Here is a 6,000-nt window from a genome sequence, read left to right as displayed (position 1 = left end):
GAGAATACAAACAGTTCTGCTCAATGATCCAACAAAAACTTAATAATATGGTTGTCAATCCTACACAATGAAACTCACATGTTGTTATATTCTTTAGAGCACTTTCTTTTCCTCTCCTTTTGACAATAGCTATTACACATTTTGGGTTTTATTACTGTTACAGTTCTTACTGCTTTTTATACTGCCGACACAATGTGATATTTATAAATTTGATTCTTATTTATTTTACTTATGAGAATAGGTGAAGTTGCCTCCATTTACCCATAAAGGCCTCAAAATCATCCTTTTTATAGCTGAGTAATATTCCATTGTATAATGGGCAGTTTGATTGTTTCCAAGATTTAGCCATTACACATTGCACTGCTGTGAACATGGGTTCACATATATTACTGTAATATGACCTTTTCAAGTTTTCAGAGAAAATATCCAGTAGGGGAATAGCTGGGTTGAATGGAACTTCCAACTCTAATCTTCTGAGAAATCTCCATAGTGATTTTCATAGTGGCTGCACCAGTCTACACTCCCAACAACAGTGGAGCAGTGTTCCTTCTTCCCAGCAGCCTCACAAAAATTTGTTACCAGTTTTTTTTTTTCCTTTTTTAATTGATGGCAGCTATTCTTTCTGGAGTAAGATGAAATTTCAATGCTATTTTAATTTGCATTTCTTAAATGATCAGCGATGGTGAACATTTCTTTATGTATTTATTTGTGATTTGTATATCTTCATCTGAGAACTGTGTGTTCATCTCAGATGCCCATTTTGGAGAGCGTGTTTGAATTTTGGGAGCTTGGTGTTTTTCAATTCTTTATATGTTCTGGATATAATTCCTTTTTCTGAGGGTTTACTGGATAAATTTTTTCCCATTCGGTGAGTTTTCTTTTCACTGTGCTGGTGATTTCTTTTGAAATGCAGAAACTTTTCAATAATATGAGATCCTGGTTCTGATTCTTTGAAGTGTTTCCTGAGCAGTTTGCATGTTGTTCATGAATTCTCTGCCTACCCTGTTTCCAAGAAGTCTACCTACCTTTCCACACAGTTGATTTAGTGTTTCTGCTTTAGTATTTAAATCTTTGATCGATTTTGACTTTTGTTTTGTACATAGTGATAAGTATGTATCTGGGTACAATCTTCTGGATGTGGAGAGCCAATTTCTTCAGCTCCAATTATGAAAGACTATTCTTCCAGTGAACATGTTTAGTCCTTTTGTCAAATATCAGGTGGCTGAGTGTCTATGTAGTTGTACTTCCATCTTCTAATATATTCCATTGATCCTCAGGTCTATTTCTCTGCCAGTGCCATGCTGATTTTTTCATTGTGGCTTTGTAATATAATTTGAAGTCAGGAATTGAGATGCCTCTTGCCTCACCTTTGATGCCCAGAATTACCTTTGCTATCTAGGTTTCTTCTGTTTCCAAATCAATTTTTGGAGTGTTTTCTCTAGATTTTTGAGGTATGTTAATGGTATTTTGATTGGCATTGCATTAAATCTGTATAACAGTTTTGGGATTATGGCCACTTTCACAATGTTGGTTCTTCCTAGCCAAGAGAAAGGAATATCCTTCCATTTTCTAATACACTCTTCAGCCTCCTTTTTTAGCATAGCATAATTTTCAGCATAGAGGTCTTTTACATTCTTAGGTTGATTCCTAAGTATTTCATTTTTTTAGATGCTATTGTGAAATGCAATTTTTCCATGGTTTCTCTCTTGTTGACTTATTTGTTTGTACACAGGAATGCTATTGATTTTTGAACATTTACTTTGGATCCAGCTACATGCTGAATTTGTTTATTACTTCTAGTAGGCTTTTAATGGAGTTTTTTTCGATCTTCTATATAGAGTATCATTTTGTCTGCACATAGTGATAAGATAACTTCTTCCTGTTCTATCTTTATTCCTTTTATTTTTCTCTCTTGTCTGATTGCCCTGGCTAGTGTTTCCAGAATTATATTGAATAGGAGTGGTGACAGTGGATGTCCTTGTCTGGTTCCTGATTGTAAAGAGAAAGCTTTCAGTTTTTGTCTGTTTAGTATAATGTTTGCTGTTGGTTTATCATGGATAGCCTTTATAAAATTAAGGTAGACACTGTGTACTCTGAGTTTCTGAAGGGTATTTATCATGAACACATGTTGGACTTTATCAAAAGCTTTTTTCTGTATCTGTTGAGATGATAATGTGGTTTTTGTTTTTGGCTCTGTTGATGTGGTATATTACATTTATTGATTCTCATATGTTAAACCATCACTGCATTCCTGGAATGAATCCCACTTGGTCATGAGGTATGATCTTCTTGATGATTTGCTGCATTCTATTTGCCAGTATTTAATTGAGAATCTTTGCATCAGTGTTCATTAGTGAGATTGGCCTATATTTCTCCTTTTTGGTGGTGTCTTTCTCTGCTTTTGGTATGAGAATGATAATTGCCTCCAGGAATGATTTAGAGAGATATGCTTCCTTTTCAATTTCACTGAAGAGTTTATGGAGTATTGGCATCAAATCTTCTCTTAATTTCTTGTCGAATTCAGTCATAAATCCATCAGGTCCTGGACTTTTCATTCATTGTAAGTTTTAATTACATTTTCAATTTCAATAGCTGATATTGGGGTATTTAAAGTTGCTATATCTTCTTGGCTAAGCTTTGTTTCTATGGTAGTTGACATGTTTCTAGAAATCTGTCCATTTCCTTTGTGTTTTCCATTCTATGTTAATAGAGACTTTCAATATAGGTATTCACGATCTTTTGAACTTCCATGTGATCTGTAGTAATTTCCCCCTTTTCAGTCCTTATTGTGTGAATCTGGGTTTTTTTCTTTCTTTTTCTTTATGAGGTTAGCCAGAGATTTCTCAACTTTGTTTGTTCTCTCAAACACAACCAGCTTTTCGGTTCATTAATTCTTTGTATTCTTTTTTCAGTTTCAATTGCATTGATTTCTGCTCTAAGCTTTACAATTTCCTCTCTTCTATGGGCTTTTAGTTTAACTTGCTCTTTATTTTCTAGAAGCTTGAGATGAAGCATCAGTTTATTTGTGCTTGTTCTGTTTTCTTGATATGACAATTTATTGCCATATATTTCCCACATAACTGCTTTCATTGCATCCCATAGGTTACAGTGGGTTGTTTCCACATTTTCATTGAATTGTACATATTGCTTTATTGCTTCTTTAATTTCATCTGTCACCCGCTGGTTATTCAAAGGTTGTTATTCAATTTCCCTGTATTTATGCAGGCTTTGCTTTTTTTTTTTTTTTTTTTTTTGGTGCTAGGGATCAAACTCATGACCTCACACTTTCCAGGCAGGAACTTAAGCCACTGAGCTAAATCCCCAGCCCCAGGCTTTGCAATTTTTTGCCATTACTTTTCAATTTCATTGTGCTATGATCAGATAGTACCCATGGGATAATTTCAATACCTTTTCAGTTACTTAAGAATGTTTTATGGGATAATATATGATTTCTTTTGGAGAATGTCCCATGTGCAGCTGAGCAGAATGTGTATTCTGATGTGGTTGAGTGGAACACTCTGTAAACATCTACTAAGTCCAATTGCTTACAGATATGATTCAGTTCTAGTTTTTCTTTGTTGACTTTTTGTGTAGTTGATCTCTCTCTTTGTAACAATCGGCTGTTAAGGTGCCCTGTTATCATTGTGTTCTTGTGTATTTGGTTTTTCATGTCCATTAGTATCTGTCTTATATAGTTGGATGTTCATGTATTTGGTGCATATATATTTATAATTGTTAGCTCTTCCTCTTGAATTTTCCACTAATACTAATGTAGTGACCTTTTAATCTATTTTAATCATTTTAAGTTTGAAATTCATGTTGTCTGCAAATAGAACAACTAGCCACACTTTTTTCTGGGTTCCTGTTGCAAGGAATACTGTTTTCCCTCCTTTATCTTTTAACCTATGAGTTTCCTTTTGGGTCAGATGTGTTTCTTGTATACAGCATATTGTGCAATCATGTTGCATGACCCATTCTGTCAACCTATTTTGATAGATGAATTGAGGCCATTTACATTTATGGATATCATTGATATGTACTGGCTTAACTTTACAATTTTATGACCCAGTTGTTTGCTTTCTGCTTTTCTCCCCTTTTTAATTCTTTGTCCTACCTGTTATTGTTCTGGGGATTGTGGTCATTTTTATCTCTATCTAGTATGTCTTTCAATATTATTTCTAGGGTTTGGCTTGGTGGATGTGAATTTCTTCAGTTGTTCTTTGTCATGGAAGTATCTTGTTTCTCCATTAAATTTTTTATGAAAGTTTTTTTCTGGGAACATCAGTCTGGGTTGAAAGTTGTTTTCTTTTAGGGCTTGAAACATCTCTCCAAGCTTGCCTTGACTTGAGAGTTTGTTCTGAAATGCCTTCTGTGATTCTAATGGGCTTTTCTTGATAGGTGAGTTGTGTCTTTTCTCTCACAGTCTTTAGTTTTCTGTTTTTATTCTGTATGTCTGAGACCTTAAATATTATATGTCTGGGTGTAGATTTATGTTGATTGTGACTGTTTGGTATTTTATATGCCTCATTTATCTGCACATCTGATTTTTCTCTATGTTTGGGAAATTTTCTTCTATTACTTCTGTGAATATTTTAGTTATGTCATTTGCATTGACTCTTGTATCTTAATTGGTGCCCATTAACCTTATATTTTTTTCTCTTGGCATCATATTGAAGCTGCTGGATAGTCACTTCATGCTGCTTTGTTATTTTTAAAAGTTTGATCCTTTCATGATCTCCAATTGCAATCCTGTCCTCAAGTCCAAAATCCTATCCTCAGCTTCATTTAAATGGTTTTGCCAGCTGTGAATAGAAATTTTTGTTTCTTGGATGTGTCTGAGGTTTTTTCATGAATTCTGCATGTTTTCTATATTGTTCATTCTAGATTTCAATCATTTCCCCATGCTTCTATACTTTTTATCTATTTTAGCTTTAGCTGTGCTCAGCAACTCTTATACTAAGATTGTTATTTCTATCTTTACATGGGAGAGCACTTCTAATTTGATTTCCTCTATAGCATAATGGAGTCATATTTTTTTTTACTTTACTCACTATCTTCTCCGAAATTTCTGGTGTGTTGCTTTTGAATTCCTCTATTTCAGTGTCTCCTGTACTTGCTCCTGGTGACTAGATGTTTGAGATTGCATTTGCCTTCTTTGTTTTGCCATTTTCCCCTTTCAGGTTGATATTTGGGCCTTCTGTCCCACTAGTTTCAACTGTTGGTAGTATGTATATTGGGGTCCTAATGTGAGGTTGATGTTTGTCCATTTGCTGGGTCCCTCAATGAGTAGGTGGTGTAGTCACTTGACTTCCCACTGCATGGCTTGTTGGGTGCATTCTTTATTCTTCCTGGGCTGTCAAGCCTAGTAGTATTGATGTAGGTCAACCTGTAGTTCCTGCTATTACTTTATTTTCAGGTTATTCCAGGTAACCAAGTCTCCCTGTCTATAGTGTTTGTGTTGGCTGAGGCCCTACTGTGTACCTATTGTGTGCCTATGTGTCTCATAAGCCCTTTTGATTTTCTCCACCTTAGGGGACTCCTTATTGGCACAGTCTTCACTCTTCCTAATGTTTTCATTGTGCACGGTCTTAGAGTTAGTTGGAGAGAGCTTTACTACTGGCCTATTTACCCACTGTGCACTCTATTTTAGCAGCATACTTACCCAACTGACTGGAGCCTGCTGAAATCTTCCATTTGGGTGAGTTATCCACTGAATATCCCCTCAAGCTAGAAAAGTTAATCCAATGTGGTCCAAGGCTCTGGGAGAAAGGGTGGGGCCTCTGTCTGGAGTTCCCAGATGCCACAAGTGGTCTGTGCAGAAGGCAGAATCACAGGAGAGGCCCACATCTAGACCAGCCCCAGGCATGCAATTGGCTGGAATTCCCAGGTGCCTCAACGTGCTTTTTAATCTGTGTTTTTGTTACATAAAAAGGAAAGTCTCTATGTTGTCCATTGTATTTTCTATTCTTCTAAATATTTTTCTCATTTTTCTTGTTTCTT

The sequence above is a fragment of the Cavia porcellus genome, unplaced genomic scaffold (genome assembly GCF_034190915.1).
Source record: "Cavia porcellus strain 051 isolate PalLab524CR breed Dunkin Hartley unplaced genomic scaffold, mCavPor4.1 scaffold_9, whole genome shotgun sequence".
In the NCBI taxonomy this organism is placed as follows: domain Eukaryota; kingdom Metazoa; phylum Chordata; class Mammalia; order Rodentia; family Caviidae; genus Cavia; species Cavia porcellus.
The sequence above is the reverse complement of the archived record's forward strand: the minus strand, read 5'-3'. Positions refer to the sequence as shown.